The 21,341-nt window shown below is 36.1% G+C and overlaps 1 protein-coding gene across 2 annotated transcripts in view; it reads right to left on the minus strand.

The window, feature by feature from the left end:
* Positions 1 to 8,503, minus strand: part of LOC136827889 (metabotropic glutamate receptor 3-like) — a 29,798-nt gene extending 21,295 nt beyond the window's left edge. The window contains exon 1 of one of the 2 annotated variants that reach the window (XM_067085360.1): positions 8,196 to 8,503. The gene's annotated coding sequence lies outside the window, so the exon portion shown is untranslated. The remainder of the gene's footprint in view (positions 1 to 8,195) is intronic. The other variant, XM_067085361.1, reaches the window with a different exon arrangement.
* Positions 8,504 to 21,341: the final 12,838 nt, after the last annotated feature.

Here is a 21,341-nt window from a genome sequence, read left to right on the forward strand (position 1 = left end):
GCGTTTGGTAACGCTATATGTTCCAACAACACAGGCCACCACCGGGCCGTTGTTAAAGTTTCATGGGCCGCGGCTGAGAGTTTCATGGGTCGTGGCTGAGAGTTTCATGCAGCATTATACACAGTGCAGACAACTCGATTGCGCCAAAGTTTCTTCGGCGCTTTTTCACTTGTTTTCTTTTGTCTGAATCCATCTTCGCTAACGTAAGTGGGAAGAAGTCAGTGGTATCCCTTATTAGGAGAACTGAAGCTGATCTCTGAGTGAGCGTTGGTGGTGTACTGACATCCTAGTGTCACTCGTGGCCTCGTCATGCTTTAGTCAGGTTTTTGGTTAGTGGCGACGTAATCACGTAGGTCATACTTCAACCTTCCCTCGTCTTCTGTTTTTGTTTCTTTTAAGATTTCAAGAGCGGTTAATTAGTTGCCAGCGTCACTGAGAAGGAATATACAATTAACTCAAGGCAAAACGCTGGCAAAGATTATAGTTGTAAAAAGAAAAACTGGGGTCATGAGCTGATCAAAGGTAAAAGTCTCATGTAATTAAAGTTTCATAATTTAGAAGAAAACCCCGATGTAATATATGACAAATAGCCTCTGAAGATATCATTCAGAAAGCATTGCTCTCAACTTTCAACTACAAAATTTTAAATCTAACGAAATAAAAAGCAAAGTAAAACTTGAATCAGAAGTAGGAAGAACGAAGCAGGTGATATTATTTGACGAGCCAAATGTTGATATTTCTGTCACTCTTTCTGGTGCAATAACTCTTTCGGCCCAACATGTTATTGACGAGCAAGGAGGGATTCAAGCAGCAAGAAGGCGAGGTGACGAGTTCTAGGTGAGGAGGTATGACGTGTGGGATGTTTACAATATGGCCCGCGAAATTAGATGTCTGTAATTTTCTCCTGAAGATCGATAACTCTGGGTGAGGAATTCGATGGCGAGTGTGTCGTTTTTCGTTTTCTTCTTCCGATCTCTCTCCACAACATTTATGATACACTCTCTTGGCAAGTATAAATGCAGGAAAGAACTGAGCTTTTCAAAGAGACGTTCTCTGAATAAACATAGAAAAAATTACAGTAGAGCAACAATGTTGGATATTTTGAAGGTTTATGACGGCAAGCATAAAGTTTGAGCAACGCGTGACAGCAGGTGCCCTTCAGACCTTCCCCTTCCGTGCAGGATTTCAGGTTTCTGACACTTCTGAAATTTTAAGGCGACAACGGTCAAGGATGTCCAGGTAAAAACAAAAATATTAGAAAAAGGGGAAGATAATATAATAGTAAGGGATTTAAGCGTATAATTGATTTATCAGTAATGAAATAGTATTATATTTGGATTTGTAAAGATACTCAGCATTGTAGGCCCCCTATGGTAAAAATCCTTATACATTACTTCATGTAGTTATACAAATTCTATTTCAAAATCTCCTCTCTCTCTCTCTCTCTCTCTCTCTCTCTCTCTCTCTCTCTCTCTCTCTCCTGTTATAAGATTCATTCAGCATCAGGTGTGAACTACGACTGCTCCCTTTTCCAAATTCTTTTGGAAAAATGAACGAAAATGGAACGAAGAGTTTAAAAAAAGAAATTGACCTATTACGAAGATTCTATCCAGTACCATGACATCTGCACCGAACCTGCAGTGTAAGTAGTTTATCTAAATGGACGGGAATTGGATAATAATAATAATAATAATAATAATAATAATAATAATAATAATAATAATAATAATGTTCGAACTTTTTATGTACCGATGCTTAACATCTAACAATGATCTACAGTAATTTTATGTATGTATATATGTACGCATATAACGTATGCATATATACCACAGTGTCACAGAAGCTGTGTTTATTTCCACGTAGAATAGTGCGCACTTCCAGTCCAATCTCGACACACCCACGCATACACACTTCGCCTCTCCTCTGTCAGATCCCTCGATAGTGGATCCGGTAAGAAAATTTTCGTGGCTCCCAAAGTGCTGCCAGACGATCTCCCTACGTAATCTTTTCTCATGATTTCCTTCTGTACCAGGATGAGCGATGTCGATAGTTTTGCATCGCTATCCTCGGCACTGGTTATGCTTTTCATCTATTCAAGCCCATATAAATAGTAAGGAGGGTTGAAACCAGGACGGGCATCAGTCCGTCACATATTTACTAGAACAATATATGGAATGAGCCCTTCAGCGAGTGTTGGAAACACATGGAAAAGGCTCGTTGAAAAGAACAACCCCGACAAGGAGTTAAGCTGAGAAGAAAGAATTCAGATGAATTCCAGTAATTTGATATAGATTTGCCAACACAGTTCTCAAGTACTTTTTACAAGTCCAGGTTTCAGCCTCATTTCTGCCCTGGTGATGATCTGTTGCCTCCTCTCCTAGCGAAAGCCATGGCAGCACTAACTTTGACTTCTTAGTTAATTCGTTTTATTCATTGAATCTGATCAATTAAAGTTTTGTGATTTTGTTTAATAATTTAAGTCAAGAATTAATCAAATTTTGTATTGTTTTCAAGTAATAGTAAATTTTTTCCGATTGTAAATTCTAATTATAAATTTTGAATTTGAAAAATAAATTTTTGTGTTTAATGTTTTTAAAAACAGTTTCATTTGTTGACCACCAGTGAATAGGATTAACTGAGTGCATAAGGCAAAGTGATAAACATGTTTTGTTCCTTTAGTTTTGCTGCAGTGAATTAAGACCAGGGAAACAGTTAAAGTTGCTGGATGGATTGATGCTCTTTTGCTCTAGTATATTTCTTGTTTAATTGTTGATACCTCACACTTGTTTTGATAAAACTTAGTTTGATTTTTCACGTGATTAATAAGCTTTTTAAGGGATCACCGTTACCTTTAGAGTACTCAGTCGTAATTTTAATTGTTATGAGAGTTCAGGTATCTGGCTGAAGTGAGATAAATTTTTGAATTTTGTGATTAGTTGTGTAATAAACAGGTACTTGGTATACATTGTGACAACATACATACATACATACACACACACACACACACACACATATATATATATATATATATATATATATATATATATATATATATATGTGTATGTGTATGTGTGTGTGTGTGTGTGTGTGTGTGTGTATCTTTTAAAAGGTTAAATACAATGGAATGAAGAGCTGATATCATCAGTTTCCGGTGGGTCTCCAGTATTTACCAATGAGCATTTGAAGGTATAGACCATGGTTGTAAGGGAGATGGACATCATTGCAAAAAATAGTTACAACGAATGGCTTTTCTTGCAGAGTTATTTCATTGTTATACATAAATACCTTTTTACGTGAATTATATGATTTCGGTCTTGGATATCCAGATATTTACAGGTGAATATGTGCTTATGAATTACACATTCATTAGTCCGCCTCGTTGTTCCTTATCGAGCGAAAAGATACAGTAACTAAGAAGTTTTGTAAGGAACTGAAAGAAAAACTCTGGGCATGCATTTATATGCATCTCTACTGCAAATGGTGATGATTTAGAGCAATGATATATTTCCTTCGAGCAACAGTGTTCTTTATTAATTGTCGTTACCGGAAGACAGTAGAACTTTCATTGCTTTGCCCCGTACTGTACCAAGCGTCGCACACACACGCAAACGCCAGAAATACCGGATGTCAGAGCTCGTACATTTACATGAAATGCCCAAGTTGAAAAAAGCTGAGTTTGCCCACTGACGCGAAACATTCTTTGTGAATGAGCATCGCTTGGTTATGTGACCTTGTGACGTCACAGCGGAAAGGGTTTGTGGGAGTGAATCATACGTCTGGATTTGTCGAGCTGGAAACTGCAGGGGAGGCTCCGGGAGCAATTCTGTTGTGTTGATGTGCTCTTCTTAATCATCTTTGTCATTATCATTATCAGTATGCTAATGCCGATATGGCCACCACTACAATTAATGCTGACGCAGAGCTGAAATCTGTTCTAGTAATTTTTCTCGTTAACAGAACGAGAAAAATTCTGGACGCAACACATACACATTCTCTCTCTCTCTCTCTCTCTCTCTCTCTCTCTCTCTCTCTCTCTCTCTCTCTATATATATATATATATATATATATATATATATATATATATATATATATATATATATATATATATATATATACACACACACATATATATATATATATATATAAAATATATATATATATATATATATACACATATATATATATATATAGTATATATATATATATATATATATATATATATATATATATATATATATATATATATATATATATATATATGTATGTATGTATGTGTGTATGTATGTATGTATCTGTGTGTGGGCGCGCGTGTCTGCCCGTGTCTCTTTCTGTTTAAGTCTACTGTAGTTAAGTATATACAATTAATTTTACATTGTATTTACATATCCGGATATTATTGCCATCAATTCCTATGCATATGTAAGCTGCTTCTTGTACTACCCCTAACTTGACCCGAGCAAAGCAGCGGGGACGTAGCGTTACCTACATGTCGAAAAGTGACTGGACATAAATCAAATAATCATCTGCTACTGCTGTCTCTAATGGAAAAAGTAACCGGAAAGAGTTGACATGCAATGGAAGTGTCATCATTTGGCAAAGTTGCAAATTTTCATGCATGAAAACAAGTCTTCAGAATGCCAAAATCTTAAGCGAAATAAAATGAACACATTGCAACTTCATTTTAAAGAAGAGACTTGATATCTCTTACAGAGGGAGTAACAGAATAAATAATAATGAGCGGAACTTCGGGATGAAATAGTTTAAAAATCTACTGGGTCGTGTCTGGGTAAAAAGTTCTACATTCTCACTTGCTTCCTGAAAAGCAACTTTGTCGCCCCCAGCCGCCTCTCAAACTCCAGAGCTCAGCTTCGACTTTGTATGTGGAATGAAAACGGTCGTTGAACCTTTTGCTGAAAGATGATGCTTTCATATCTGAAGTTTTCGTGGTAGATGCTACATTACGTTTTTAGTATATTTCATAAATACGACTTGTACTGCTGTTTGCAAAAATATTGGTTCCGTCAACATCAATATGAAATATTTTGAGTCTTGAGGCTATTTGAATATGTAAGTATATATACAGTACATGTCTGTACTCATGTAGTTCATACTGGCGTTAATATTGTACATAAAGACCCCGCCATAATTAAAGTCTCTTAAGTGAGTGAGGGATTTTCTGGCAAAGTAAACTGAATGAGAGGAAGAGGAGGAATCTTCATAATGCATTGTTCAAAGAAAGTTGAAAGTCAAAAGAGGGCAAAGCACTCTTGAGGTACTGAGATTAGAATCTTTCAGGTTTTAATGAAATGCATAAGGAGAAAGACAAGGACTAGAGACACGTCCCTATAAAACATCAAGTTCCAATGTTTAACATAACGATGGTCATCACGCCTAACAAGGACTCCTGAATGTCAAAGCATCATTAGCTCTTCGACTGTGTGACTCACATCGTATCCTGTAGACAGAAAAAAAAGAATAAAAGACAGAGAAATGAAAATTACAGAGCGTGACCATTACGGGTGCCTGAGGGTGTAGGAGTCTAGATAGGAGGGGTCTATGGTTAAAATGAGAATCCTATAATAGGGGCTGGGGCGGGGGCGGGGGGGGAGGCGCCGATGTTGGCCTCAGAAGGGCATCTGCAGTCGAAATATCCTGTAACAATTCAAAGGAAATCTAAGGAGTGTCTAACAAGAAACTTGGTCTGAGTCTAAAAATAAAGGATGGTTTGCGTCACTGGATGGATCTACTTAAAGTGGGCCACTAGAGTTCCAATACTTTATGCATATATCTTTTTTTAAAACACACAAAAAATAAACAAATAAAAATAAAATTGCATAATAAAACTGCAGAATATTCTTATTCTCTTGTAAATTATTAATTATTATTAAAATTATTATTATTATTATTATAAAACTGCAGAATATTCTAACGTTTGAGGAATTCGTTCTTGTAATTATTTTTATTTTAAATTATTTTATATAATTGTGGGTTTTTATTATTGAATTATTATTATTATTATTATTATTATTATTATTATTATTATTATTATTGGTTAGGTCAAACAGACCACTGAATAGAACAGCAGTTCTGAGTTTGTATTGGCGCGAACAGGTATATTGCCAAATGTCCAAAGTCCATTTATTTTTTGAAGTAGAGGTTTCTATCATTTTTCAAAAGGCGGAGTGGCTGAACAGCCATATTTATACCCACGGGCGCGCTTATATAAAATTTGTTTATCGATTGGTTGTCTGACGGTGGTATTGGTTGGGAGAGAATGGTCATCCGGAAGAGTCTGGTTCAACGTTTAGGCAACGATATCCAGGTCCCGGTTGGATGGCGAGGCGCGCTGCCTGAATATCGGAGGTGGCGATGGTCGTTGTCATTCTCCTGACGGTGGTAGGGAGAAGAAGGGTTTCGCGTAACGTTTAGCAACGATTTCCATCGGTGGATGGTGGCCTCCTTATATCGGAGGCAGCGATGGTCGTTGTCGACTGCCAGGATTTCGCGCTCCTTATTATATGTTGGCATCGGGGGCACTGCCGTGTTCCCTGGTGTACCGCCCCTTCAAGGAGGTGAACGGCTATCCTCTTGGAGAGTCAAGTCGTAGTCATACCAGTGTATGAATGGCGGCAGCATCCATTCTCAGGGTACAAGAAGGTTTTTCGTGTTCAGTGAATGTGAAATTTGATGTACTGCAGGAATTCACAAGTTATTACAGAGTCATTTCTATTTTGGTAAAGCACTGAAAAATCTTCATAATTATCTTAATAATCGTTTTGTGGATTCTGGCTGGAGAAGCCCAATACTTTATCGTCAAAGTTTATGAACAAAGTCTATTATCCCTGAGGTAAATCCGGCCGTAGCAAATACTTCCTAAATACTTTTAGTTCAGTGCAATGACCCTGTTTACAGGACATTCAAAATAACATGTTCGAATAAGTTACGAGGAAATAGTTATTTACACTTCAGTTGTCGACTCATAAATCCAAACATGAGCCACAAAAGAAGTGTACGCAACACATTACACACACATAGACACACATGGAATGTTAAGTTACTCTGCCTCTCCAGAATACATCAGGGAGATTCCTGCTGAGTGACGCAAACGTTTCAGAATGAAACATTTTTATGCTTGAACGATCTCAGAATCACGGGTCAGGAAGAATTAATTGAGGTCATATGCATCCCATAGGTTGTGTCAGGTATATATATATATATATATATATATATATATATATATATATATATATATATATATATATATATATATATATATATACATACATATATACACACACACACACACACACACATATATATATATATATATATATATATATATATATATATATATATATATATATATATATGTATGTATCTGAATAAACACACACAGACACACACACACACACACACATATATATATATATATATATATATAAATATATATATATATATATATATATATATATATATATATATATATATATATAATATATATGAATATATAATAATATATATGAATATATAAATATATATATGCATATATTTATATACATACATGTATATATGTACATATCTCTATAAGTATACATATTCATATATACGTACATACATACATACATATATATTTATATTTATATAAATATTCATATATATGTGTTTATATACATATTACTTGTATATATGAACACAAATATCCTTTAGTATCGAATTTATTTCCCCATGGAATAGCATACATGCGAAGGTTATTTTAGCTTACATGAAAAATGCATCTGTCTCGACCAGGATTCGAACCTATGCCTTTTAGTTTTGAAGAAGAGATGGCAGTGACGTATTCATTTAACAATTATTGGAATTTTGACCTTGCTGTACTTAGAATGGACAAGCTAAGTGCTATTTATGATGGTTTTGTCTATAGCTCACAAAACTTTTTCAGGTTTTTTTGTAGCTTAATATTAAATTTGATATATAAATACATAAATATATATATATATATACATATATAATATATATATATATATATATATACATACATTATATATATATATTATATATATATACTGTATATATATATATATATATATATTTATATATATATATATATACATCATACACATATACATACATACATACATACATACATACATTTACAAAATATGCACATACTTCACAGCACTTGTACTTAGGCTTACCTTTATTCTCGTTGTAAAAGGGACATAAACTCAGATTGCTTGTTAGATCACAGGTGCTGTAAACGATTCAGAGTCACGAATAATACTTAGGTCATAATGTTAGTTTAATGTAGCTGGACAAATTGCACCTTGTCCTTAAAATACGAACTAACTTCACGACAGTACAAACGTCTTTGAACCTCACAATTAAAATAATCAAGCAAATGACGTTTTCACACTTGTAGCAACCACTTTTGTCACTTGATGAGAAAAGACTAAGTCTGTAATGGCTACGAGGACTCACTTCGCCGACGGACTGATGGGTACTGATGATTAATTGAGTAGCGCGCGCAACACACACACACACAGAGAGAGAGAGAGAACAACGGGAGAAACGGCAGATGAATCACGGAGACTTGCGTCAAAATCATTTCCTTCCGATTACGTGGCCAGTGCGGTTGTCCCGATACCGTTTGAGACAGCGAAAGTGGGAAACCTGTCGCTTTTTGTTGACGCTGGGAGACTACCCGGTCCCAGGGGTGGGAGACTATGCCCATGGGTAACCCATCTCAGAGGACACAAGAACCCCGCCCCAGGGCGATCTTTCACCAGGTATACGAAGTGGCGCAAATTTGAGATATACATTTATTATGATAGACATATTCAGCTCAGTTAAAGACCACAGTAAAAGACCTTTAGTAATCGATGAATGTTAGGCTAATTTGGCATTTGACTGTTTATGCGCATGTGCAGCTAATGATCCAAAGGCACCTACTAGTAAGGCGTAAACAGACGTAAGGGCCCCGGCGTGCGTGTTAGGGTGCGAGGTTAGATGCAGGTTGGGAGACTCCTGTCGGCGCTTTCATTTGTTGCTCCAGCGCTAAAGGGTCGTTTAGCTCTCTACCAGTTAAGGATATTGTTGCACGATGAGCAGTAATTCATAGCGGCCATTTATTCATTAGATTGAATCTATGTCTAGAGCATACTATTTTCTGACATTTGAGTTAGGTATACCTAATCCCATCTAGCTGCAAGGACAATGATGTACTGAACTTAGCATTTGCCATTCTAATACCAAAATTGTTATCACTCTAGTTCCCTTTATTACAGAAGGACAGGTAGCAGCAGCCAAAACAATATCACACACACACACTCACACACACACACACACACACACACATATATATATATATATATATATATATATATATATATATATATATATATATATATATATATATATACGAAAAATTCACACTGATTCAACTGATTCATGAGTAAAATATATATTGAGAACATTTACAACGATTTTTTATCATTTATTATTATTATTATTATTATTATTATTATTATTATTATTATTATTATTATTATTATTATTATCCATGATAATGAGTTAGCATTAATATAGAGTACAGTAAATGTCGCTGGGGAACCTATTGAGGTTCACCATCATAAGGCCAGTGTGTGAAAAGAGCAAAGTAACTAGAATATCTGTGAGGAGCGAAAACGGGACACGTCTCTGCCTTCTCTATAAATAAGCATTAGTTTCCGGTAAAATAGACGCGGCTCTTCGCCGCCCTAAACTAATATTATACAAATTCTTTTCCTTGCTATATATATATATATATATATATATATATATATATATATATATATATATATACATACATATATATATATACACGTGTGTACACAAATATACATATATACATGTGTATATATGTATATATTATACAAATATATTTACACTGAAATCAGAGTGGATTTTTCCACTAATAAAAGTACAATAATAATAATGGTGATGATGAAGATAATGATGACTGAATGCCCAGCATTAACTCAAGAGAAGCTCAAGAGAAGGCATGTTGCAGAAATCAATGACTTGCACTAGATTTATAGAGAGAACAGGCTTCCATGTGGAGACGGGTGTTAGAGCCATGCCAGAAAAAGAGTTGTCAAGTGAACAGATCAGGGAACCCTGCGACTTTGATGAAAGGACTGACCACGTGATCAGGCTTGAAGACCAGGCCTAATCCTGGTATTAAATAAAGAAACCTATGAAGTGTCCCTGGTAGATGTCGCCATTTCATGGGACACAAGAGTGTAGGAAAAAGGACGGGAATGATAGAAAGGTACAAGACCAAAAGACTGATGTAAAGAAACTATGGAAAGCTGAAGTGAGAGTAGCAGCTATCAGCCTGGGACCCCTAGGAGGAACCCCGAGAGGACTGGATATACAAACCTCGAACCAGACTTGGTCCCATGAGAACATCCTGCTGGCCACAGCAAGGAAAAATAAGAGAGTTTAGGAATCCAAAGGAAAAGTGCAGGGAGGCTCAAATCATTAGGAAGCAGGCTGCAGCCCAGATCCAGACTCGGAGATACTAACTCGACGAGGCTTTGTGAGGAAAATAATAATAATGATGATGATAATGATGATTATGAAATATGGTGATGTACCAAATTACTGAAAATAATCTCAGCCCTCTTCAGTCAGGGTTTGAAAGCCATGCACTGGTCACGCTTGGGCTGAGCTGTTATTATTTTGTATGGTCCCAAATGTCTTATCATTACTAAAAAGCAAAGTGTTATAAAACCTTGCGGAAATCAGTACCTAAATTTAGCAAATTAACTTAATTTATGATAATGAAAATAGCAAATAGCAATATCTCAAAATCCCACTCCCACACTGAGATGGTCACTGTGGAATAAGTATTCCGTTACCGTTACAAGAGTCAAGAATAACGACGGGGAGTATGTTAGACTAATACACCTTCAATTATGACCGAGAAAAGTAATGTGGCTGCACTTTCTACCTACAGGGATTTTACAACGATATTGCTCTCAATGGTTTAGTGACACCAAATTTCAGGAAAGGCCACGTCAACATTCAGGACTATGCACACATCGTGGTATAAATTCCGGTTTCGAAAAAGCTCATTTGAATATCTTGAAGGGCACAAATAACCGTGAACTTTCTACATCCGTAAATGAGACGCATGCTTAAAAGAGAAAGAGAGAAAAAAAAGGTTTGCCTGAATCACTCTTACTTGGAAACTATCTTTGTTCAAAAGTCCTTTGCGTTGCAGAATTCAGTCCAAAGCGGATACTAGGTGAATTTCGTTTGCATTTCAAATGTCAAGTGTCAAGAAACTGTGTACTTTTATTTCTTTTGTTATGCATAGCGCTACTCTATGTCTTCAACTTTTCCTTTTTTTAGGTCACCTGGAATTTTGCAGAGTATTATAAAACAAATTTAAATGACAGAAATTATAAGATAAGAGAGAGAGAGAGAGAGAGAGAGAGAGAGAGAGAGAGAGAGAGATTAACGAGTAAATTATCAAGAAATTCCTTCTCATATACAAAGCTAAATGTAAGTCCTTACGTGTGTCCATTTCCTTTAGGTGAAGCTCTCCTAGAATATAGGATATTCTAGGCTGATAGCGATTACTTAGAAACCCTAAGATGGCTCTGACAATGCCGAAGAGAGGATCTTTGTCGTTTTCTTTATTATTTTCTTTTCTGCTGAAATGTATCGAAAGAAAAAGATCTGCAACATCACAAAATGACTTTAAAACTCCATTTGACTGGAAGCGGTCACTAGATGGACACTAAATTTCTTTACCTAATACATGTAACACAAAATATACGTTTGTCGTCGATATTAAGTAGAATTTGGAAAACGATACGTTATTCTACCTAAACAATGAAGGTAATCTATTTTCGTCCCAAGGTTTCTGTACCACGGAAGAAAAGATCATCTACGGGGCTTGTCCCCCTCCGCTAAACATCAGCCATTCGTATATTTAGGACTCTGTGGTCATGAGAATATTCTATTATCTATCGCTTGAATCGGAATTTCGTACCTTTTGTTTCGTAGAATAAATATTGTTAATAATAATTTGAGATCGAATGATTAAAACGATGAAAAACAGATTTCTCTTTTGAGATACTACAGCAGCAGCTATTTATCGAAAGACAAATAATCTAACCTTTGAGAATCATTTCGAGCCTCGAGTTGTGGTGCGAGCAGTTGTCCCACGTTGAAGCTGACCAATTATTTTCTTCGTCTTATAGTCGCTCAGAGGATAAATTCCTCTCTTAAGGAATAAACAGTAACAAACACTAATGTCAAAACTCACCAGTGAGTATCTTAATTACCTGACAAATACTTCCCGTGAGCAGCGATTTTTTCACGGGCATCCCGACGAGCATCAGATCCCTTGGGAACCCCTCGTTTGTCTGTGGATTCCGACTCTTCTCTTTTCCTTTTCGGCTCCTCGGCTTTTTTCGAATGCATCTCAGGTGACCGTCCCTGAGACGTGGGCCACAAAAACTGCATCATTGTTCGTGGACGAGGAGCAGGGGAGGGGAGAGTCAGCGCACATGGAGAGAAGCCATTCATTTGATTTTCATTAAGAATCTCGTTATGTGACAAAAATCTTGAGTTACATAGATGATCGGGAGTGAAATATTGATTGTTAATATCAACTGTTATCTCATGTAAATAAAAGAAAGAAGCGCAAGAGTTTTCGCTTAACTGAACAGCACACCTTGTTATGAGAAACTCGGATTTCTATGAAGATACGCGCGTTTCCTGTCGGGAGACCCAACGGTAGGTGATGTTCTCAGATACTTCGTTATCAAATTGACGTCTGTAAATTTTAAAGAGAGAAAAAAATCCGGCTACCTTACATATTTTCCACGATAATTATTACAAATAACATTGGCTAAATACTGAGATCGACATTTCTACAAGATGTAAGAAATTTAATGAGTTCGGTTCCGGATTATCCAGATAGATAACCCTCTCATAATCCTCATAATCAGAGCAAAATTTTGTATAAAGCAGTTTTGTTTTGCTTAGTATATATTTAGAAAAAGTGCACTTATCATCCTCACCGGTATACCTTTGCAATTTGAATTTGTTCTGAAATGCCAGCAAGTATGATGATTTCAGACAAATAGACAAAAAAAAGCTGTTATTTTTCCAGTTAGCCAGCCGCTCCCTTAAAAAAGCATGTTGTTATTTTTCTCAAATTATGCAATTTCCCGCCACCATGCAACACATGTTACCGCTCTAAGAAATACTTTGTTCACGGAATTCTGAAATATTAAAACCAAGTAGCGGTGGGAAAGGAGATATCCTGTTTAAATGAGGTCATTTGAGGGTTCCCAGGTTTATGATCTGCTCTCTCCTGAAAGGGCCAGGTAGGTATCCCTCTGGTCCGCAAGAAATGAAATTTAGGCAGGAATGACGGGACACTCCTTAGGTTAGCAGTGACTGCCAGCAGCTTTCGACATGTAGGAATGTGCAGTATACATTATATATACATATATATATATTCACATATATACATATACATATGTAAATATATATATATATATATATATATATATATATATATATATATATATATATATACATATATATATATATATATAATATACACACACATATATATACATACATACATATATATATATATATATATATATATATATATATATATATATATATATATATATATATATATATATATATATATATAATATACGCACAGTATATATGACAACAGACGAAAAACATTTAAAATATAGGCGAAGTTCCAAGCGACCCCATTATCCACTGATATTCATCGTAGCCAGATATTAGAAGGGAATGACTCATTTCCTTTGCCGTTTTCGCTTTCTGCTCATATCAACAGCTTAGAACTGAGGGACAACTTTTCAGAATTCAATATATTCCCTGGTCATCGATTATCTGGTTTCTTCGCTTGATTGTTATTATCTTCCACTTCTCTACATTGATAAGAACATTACAATTGTCAATGTCCATTTAAGTTACAGAGAAATGGAATTATCGTAAGCGGGTTTTTTATTTTTTTTTTTTGCGATCTGCTCCAAAGAAAGCTACTATGATAGCAATAAATTCTTTGAGTTTAGATTTCAAGAGTGCTATGGAAGGGAACGGCTGTTTGATGAAAAATCAAGACGGGAGAGAGAAATAAGGCAACAGTAACCTTTACATTCATGGCTCATTGCTTATTGAAGGTCGAAAACTTGAATGCCCAAAAAACAGTGTTCATCCCCTCATGCATTTATGCACCAGCAATATATCAAGAGACCTACAGAATTTATTCAGTTTGGGCAAGAATATGCTGCCCTCCATGAGTTAAAATAAAATGGACGTTGTAGTGGGTGTTTATGCATACTGCGAACATATGCATATATTCATATATAACTGCACACAGACACAGATGCAGACAGACACATACACACGTATTCATTTCACTATATATATGTGTGTGTATATATATATATATATATATATATATATATATATATATATATATATATATATATATATACATACGCGTGTGTGTGTATGTGTGTATTTATACACATTTACCTCTTTCCCCTATGGAGGTGGGTGGCAACAGAAAGATACTGCTTTCTGGTTTCTCAGCAAGTCTTTATGGATGAGGCTGCTAGCCCCACGTCCTCTTCTTGACCCCAGCAGAAGTATTCCTGGACGATCAATAGACATAAACGTAAACCAAGCTGAACACCATCAAGCCACGGATGAGTTTGTCTACTTGGCCATCCATAGTGACCTGTTTGCAATAATTTGTAGATAGATGGGTTTTATTTGGGCAACTGGCTTCAAGAATTTTTTGGTGGACTCAGATTTGAGAGAAGTGGTGCCCGCGGTGGTCAAGTACTGAATTACTGCGGTTACTCAGACCTTAGGCCAGAAAACATAAAGGAATCTTTCATACATGAGATCAAACTGCAATTACAGGCTGTGTGAAGGCAATGGTTGCCTTTAATTGGGCAAAAGTGACTATTAGCGGGATTAAGAATTTCTGCATCGCTGCACTGAATGCCGCGATGGCCTCAGATTGGATGAAAGCCGTTCCTCAGTCGAAGCTAAATAGAATCGCTGGAAATCTCCGTATCTCACAGAGGAAGTCACGACTCGAATCAGTAAATATGAAAGATAACTCCTCTAATAGGATCATCTATATTAACTAAGTTATGTCTTGCAAACTCATGAAATTCAGAAGACAAAAGATTATCTGGTTATCGGGTGATGGGAAGATAAAACATACATCAGTCTTCATGATAATCACCTAACAAAGCTTTGTTGTCTTCTCGTACCGCCCTGCACCACCTAGAGTAACATGTTAGTTTTTTCCAGTTATCCTGTGCCACACCAATTTCTAAGGTTTCGGTTCCATCGCACGGGAATAAAAAGTTCCCATCTCTCTCACGAGCTTGAAAGTCTATGGTTGTCGATTAGCAGTCTTTAACACAAGACTGTCACTTGGAACAAAGAATATAGAAAACTCATTATTTACCGGATATCACTAGTGATCCAATGTAGCAGCAGCTTATGTGATTAAAAAGTAAATATACTTGCTTTTTACTATGTGTGTATTAGAATATCTAATATTTATTTCTGAGTATTGCTGGATACCTACCTCTGCGTGCACACACACACATACACATATATACATACATATTTTTGTATGTGTCTTTAGGTACTTGAATATGTCTTTATGCGAGGACATGTGCGTGAGTGTGTTTGAGAGCTCTCAAATTCTGGGTTCGATTCCTGAAAGAGGAAGAATGATATACGCACGCTCCATAAACACCCAGTGTCAAACTGTTGACTAAGCAAAGAACGATGTATCCGGTAGTTAGGTCTTGGGCATGGCACTCACAAATCATCCCAAACTGCTAATATACAGAAAAACATGCACACACATACAGTACATACACACACACACACACACCCTCACATATATTGCAACGAGGGAAACCTCTTCCTCGCCAACCCTCCTTTCACAATTACAGTAATATAAAGTATAAGAATAAATATTTAAACTTCTTGTGAATTCATAATAAATAAAGAAGCCGTGGGTAAACAATCTGCTCCTTTTGATTTCTCTATCACCCATCCCATGGGTGAGCTTTAACGTTAAACTCCCTTTGACTGAGTGATCTGCCAGAGGCCTTAATTCCAGGTGCTGTCCTACGGAGATTAATCCTGGCCAGCGTAGGAGTGGCTCACAAGAGCAAGCGAGCTGGCCTGTAGCAACTGGCCCCACGTGCTGGCACCATGACACCTGGGCGTGAATGACCCCGCAAGGCAGTCTGCCTGGCAAATGGAGTACCAGTGAAGACAACGCCATCTGGATGGAATGGAATCTTAATCCCCCAACGTTACAAAAGGGTGCTGCATGGGCAGACTGGCCTCAGAGACATTGGACAACCTATCCAGGACACTTGCAATCCTCTTGCTCCCTTCGAGCTGCCCCTCGAATAGTGACACTCCTGATGTCCTAAATTTAAGTCCAAGTTCAGCCCCAATAGGAGTCGGGGGTGAGAAGGGGTGAAATATAAAATGTCAAAAATGTTGGGCATTGTAACTGAAGCAACTATATTAACAGGAAAGGGAGAGAGTGAGAGAGAGAGAGGGAGTGAGAGAGAGTAGAGGGGGTGTTAGGGAGGAGAAAGAGGGAAAGAGTGAGGGATAGTTGGAAAGGAGAGAGAGAGAGAGAGAGAGAGAGAGAGAGAGAGAGAGAGTTTATCGGTTGTCATTCAGAGTTTTCCTGGGCAGCACCAGTTGTCAGCTAATAATATATATATATATATATATATATATATATATATATATATAATATATATATATATATATATATATATATATATATATATATATATATATATATATATATATATATATGGTATATATATATATATATATATATATATATATATATATATATATATATATATATATATATATATATATATATATATATATATATATATATATATATATATAAAGGCACTAAAGCAGACAGCTTGAACCCATGTACCAAGGTGTCTGCTTTAGTGCCTTCTTATGTATTTTGCCTAGGAATAGCCTCGCTCTCACACCATATAGAGGAAAGCAGCTTTATAATGTACGTTAACGCCAAGGCGAAACGTTAACAGAACTTTACATTAATCTTAGTATCAACAAAGCTAGTGTCATCATCAGACCTATGGAGAGAAGTCTAAGTGTGTGCAATGTCCCAATGCAAAATATAATCAACAGTTACAGAACAAAACGCTGAGATACTGTAGGCATTTTTGCTTGTGCAGTAAGTTCCAAAAGTGAAGATACAAATTTCAAAATTGATCGTACTTCTTTAGAAACTCGTGGGGTTGCCAGTTAGTATATTTTATTCCAATTATTGTTATACTCTTTATCTGATAATAAGTACCAGTGATTAACTGTAGAACCACAAAAGCTATTTCCCCAGTGAATGGTCAATGTTAGTTCAATAACTGTTTATCAAAAGAAAAAAATTCCAAAAAAAAAGAATTTCCCCTTAGAAACATCTGCGGCTCTCAATGTGTGATATCGAGTGTTCACCATTGAGTGGTAGCAGGAACCGAGTGCATAAGCATTGGCCTAATGTGATTTGTAAATTAACTTTCTACTTTTATTGCGTCATATCGAAAGTTATTATGATTTCTTTTGATAAAGCACAAAGAAGTTTAGCATCTGATTGAATGAAATATAAATAAGACAAGTTGGTGTAGAAAAAAAAGAAGAAATCCAAGTTATATGCGTGTTGAGCATTGTCTACATGGTTAGGCCTATTTCAGTAATCAAGGAAATATGTTTTCCAGGTTGTTATTTAATAAATTGAGTTGTTTGGATACCTAGATGGTTGTAAACATGATTTTCCATTAATTAGGTTTCATTATCAAGTCAGGGGAAATGAGGAAGTCTAGGCCTAAGTTAAGTCAGGGGAAATGAGGAAGTCTAGGCCTAAGTTAAGTCAGGGGAAGTGAGGAAGTCTAGGCCTAAGTCAAGTCAGGAAAGTGAGTAAGTCTAGGCTTAAGCCAAGTCAGGGGAAATGACGAAGTCTAGGCCTAAGCCAAGCCAGGGGAAGTAAGGAAGTCTTGGCTTAAGTCAAGTCAGGGGAAGTGAGGAAGTCTACGCCAAAGTCAAGTCTGGGGAAGTGAGGAAGTCTAGGCCTAAGCCAAGGCAGAGGAAGTGAGGAAGTCAGATAGATGAATTTTCAGTTGTTTTCAGTCAACCTTAGTGGATCTTAGACTTGAATGATTTGGGAACAATTTTATTATTTGGAGAAGCCCTCTGTATTTGTAACAGTTCTGTATTTGTAACGGAAAATCTGTCTGCAATCAAGTTTACCCTTTCAATAGTGGTTACTTTCTGTCAGTTATTGCAAACATAATGAAGGAGGGAACTGATTTACCTGTTTATTCAATATTACTGGCTGGCGATGAGGGTATTGGTCAAAGTCCCCCTCCCCCCTCTCCCCCCAGTAGGACACGGCTGGTGATTCATAGGTTGGGTAGATAATGTTACGTTTGTGTTGTGGGTCGAAACCGAGGCCAAAGCTGAAGTAGAGTCCGAATGGTCGGGTCCTAGAAGGTAAAATCGGAACTACCAACCACACCCAACTTCTTTGTTGAATGCAGGTGCATTCATGGTTGATTATGTTTAATGTTACGGAGATTTTCCCTTTATATTCTATTGATACTTGCATGGTTTTATGCATCTTCGCTAAAATAATTGATAATACACTATGGTATTAAATATTTGTTTCAACATTGCTCGAAATATACAACGGTAATGTTGGTAATCCTGTGGTGAACGAAAATTTCAAATTGTTTCGTTTCTATAGTTTGAAGTAATTACTATACTTTGAAATAATTACTATTACCGTAATTTTTTCTTATGATTGTTATAAATATAGATTTGATATTTGTGCATCATATGTAAACTTTATTTTGCTTGATAGAGCTTTCAATGTAAAAAAAAAAAAGTTTTTCAGCTATATGTTGTAGTTGCCAGTTAGTGAATTTCGAACGAAATCCTCTGAAATTTGTAGCTTCACTTTTGGAACTTACTGTACGTGCTTCCACATAACTTGTTTTGTTTAACATTAAAGTTAAATGATCAATGGAGGTACAGAAATATTGGCTGGCAGCAGCACCAAAGCTTCGTAATGTATACATGTGACGATACTTCTCATCAGCATTGTTAATTTTGTGGAAAAATTCTTGTGTTGAAGATGTTCAGAAAATAAATATTTTCATTATTAGACTGGTGTGTCCAAACACGTTACCATCCTGACTAGTGTTTTAATCGGTGTCGAAACAACAGAATATATATATGAGGAACGAAGGTCAGATCACGTAACTGCTGGGACTTGTTCGTCTCCCATTACATTTCCGATGTGAACGCTCTTCACCCAGAGCAGCCTTTATCCTTGATTTTGCTGTAGTATTTATGGTAAGGATACACCAGTTTCTAGTCAAATGTTAGGACCATAGGCCTAACCGAAAAATTTGATTAATGCAATAGACCTAACTGAAAAATTTGATTAATGCAATAGACCCGACCAAAAAATTTTATTAATGCAATAGACCCAACCGAAAAATTTGATTAATCCAATAGACCTAACCGAAAAATTTGATTAATCCAACAGACCTAACCGAAAGTGTAAATGCAGCATTTTATAGAAACCATTTGTGTATATAATCATTAATAAGCTCTGTTTTTCAACTTGGTGATTAGGGTTAAATTGTATTGTAAATATTTTGTCCGTTTTACATGTAAACATTGTTCAGTCTGTTTTGGATTGTTACTGCTGTAATTTGTTTGTTAATTGTTGTTGAGTAGTTCTTGAAAAGATTGTTTATCCTGGTAGTTATCAGTGTTGGAATTACACTGTAACAGTTATAAGTTTCTGGAAATAGGATCAAGGTTTTTTGATGACTGACAGAATAGAAGAAGTCTTCAAAGTGTAAAGAACATTTCTTTGGAAATTCGTTTCGCTTGTATTGGATGTAGCTTAGAGTAACACAGATGTAAGTTTATTTCTTTACTGAAATTTGTATATATTCTATTTCATGTTTGTGGTGTTTTGTAGTTAAATCAAACTATTATCAATTCTTTGTTTATTATGGAATTTCTTTTAACAATTTTAGTAAGTTTGTATTTTGTTGTTTTCAGTTTCTTGAACCTCGTCGCCCTGCACTACTAGCAAAGTACTCATCATTGGTTCTCTGGTCTTGGAGTACTGACCAACTATAAGCTTTTACAGTTATGGTCAACTTAAGTTGTAGTGCTTAGTGTTAAGTGATTTAAAGCTTTAAGTTGGTTTAAAGTGTCTTGTGATATCAACTTGAACTTTATATCAAATTTTTAATAAAGTGTGACGTGAGTAACAGTATCTGTGTCTTTTCTACATCTCATCCCTGTGGCTTTGAAGAAAACGGCAGCTACATTAGTTCAAGAAAATCTCGTGATTGAAAATGCAGGAATCTAGCGAAGTTGCTGTGTCTATAGTCAGTGAAGATTGTCTCGAAGTGATACAAGAGCAAATGAAAACTTTGAAAAATGCCCAAACTGCCGTGAAAAAGGAGAAATGAGATCTTTAGTAATGGATAATTGTGATAATCTCCAAAAGGAAGTCTGAAATGATTATTTTTGCAAATAATGTGATAAATATGATGAATGTTTTCAGCATCTGATTCCAGTGAAGTCAGTAAATAAGAGGCATTCAGAAAATTATCTATTTCGTTTCATTACAGAAATGAATAACTGGGTCAAGGAAAGTGAATAAACTGCAGACCTTGATAGAAAAAGTCTTTGTTTCATCCACTAGCAGGACCAAGTCCAGCAGAACTAGTGTAAGATCTTTCAAAGAGAAACTAGATGGCAGAATTGATGGCTCAACATGCTATGAGAGAAAAAGCAAAAGTGATGGAAACAAGAACTCAGACTTAAAGGAGAGGGAAGAGCAAGAATTTATATTTCATTGGAATTAGAAACAAAAATTGCAATGTTTCAAGCAAGAGAAAGAGTTTATGCTGAAGCTGACAATATCTGATATCGTGCCGAAAGTTTCATTGAACAAAGAAATGAATAACTGATATAACAGCAGATACTCCTCAGTTGAAAGTGAATTACAATTGACTGCAGACCTTGATAGAAAAAGTCTTTGTTCCTCATCCACTAGCAGGACCAAGTCCAGCAGAACTAGTGTAAGATCTGCTCGCCTCAAAGAGAAAGCTAGACTGGCAGAATTGATGGCTCAACATGCTATGAGAGAAAAAGCAAAA

Source organism: Macrobrachium rosenbergii, chromosome 42 (genome assembly GCF_040412425.1).
Source record: "Macrobrachium rosenbergii isolate ZJJX-2024 chromosome 42, ASM4041242v1, whole genome shotgun sequence".
In the NCBI taxonomy this organism is placed as follows: domain Eukaryota; kingdom Metazoa; phylum Arthropoda; class Malacostraca; order Decapoda; family Palaemonidae; genus Macrobrachium; species Macrobrachium rosenbergii.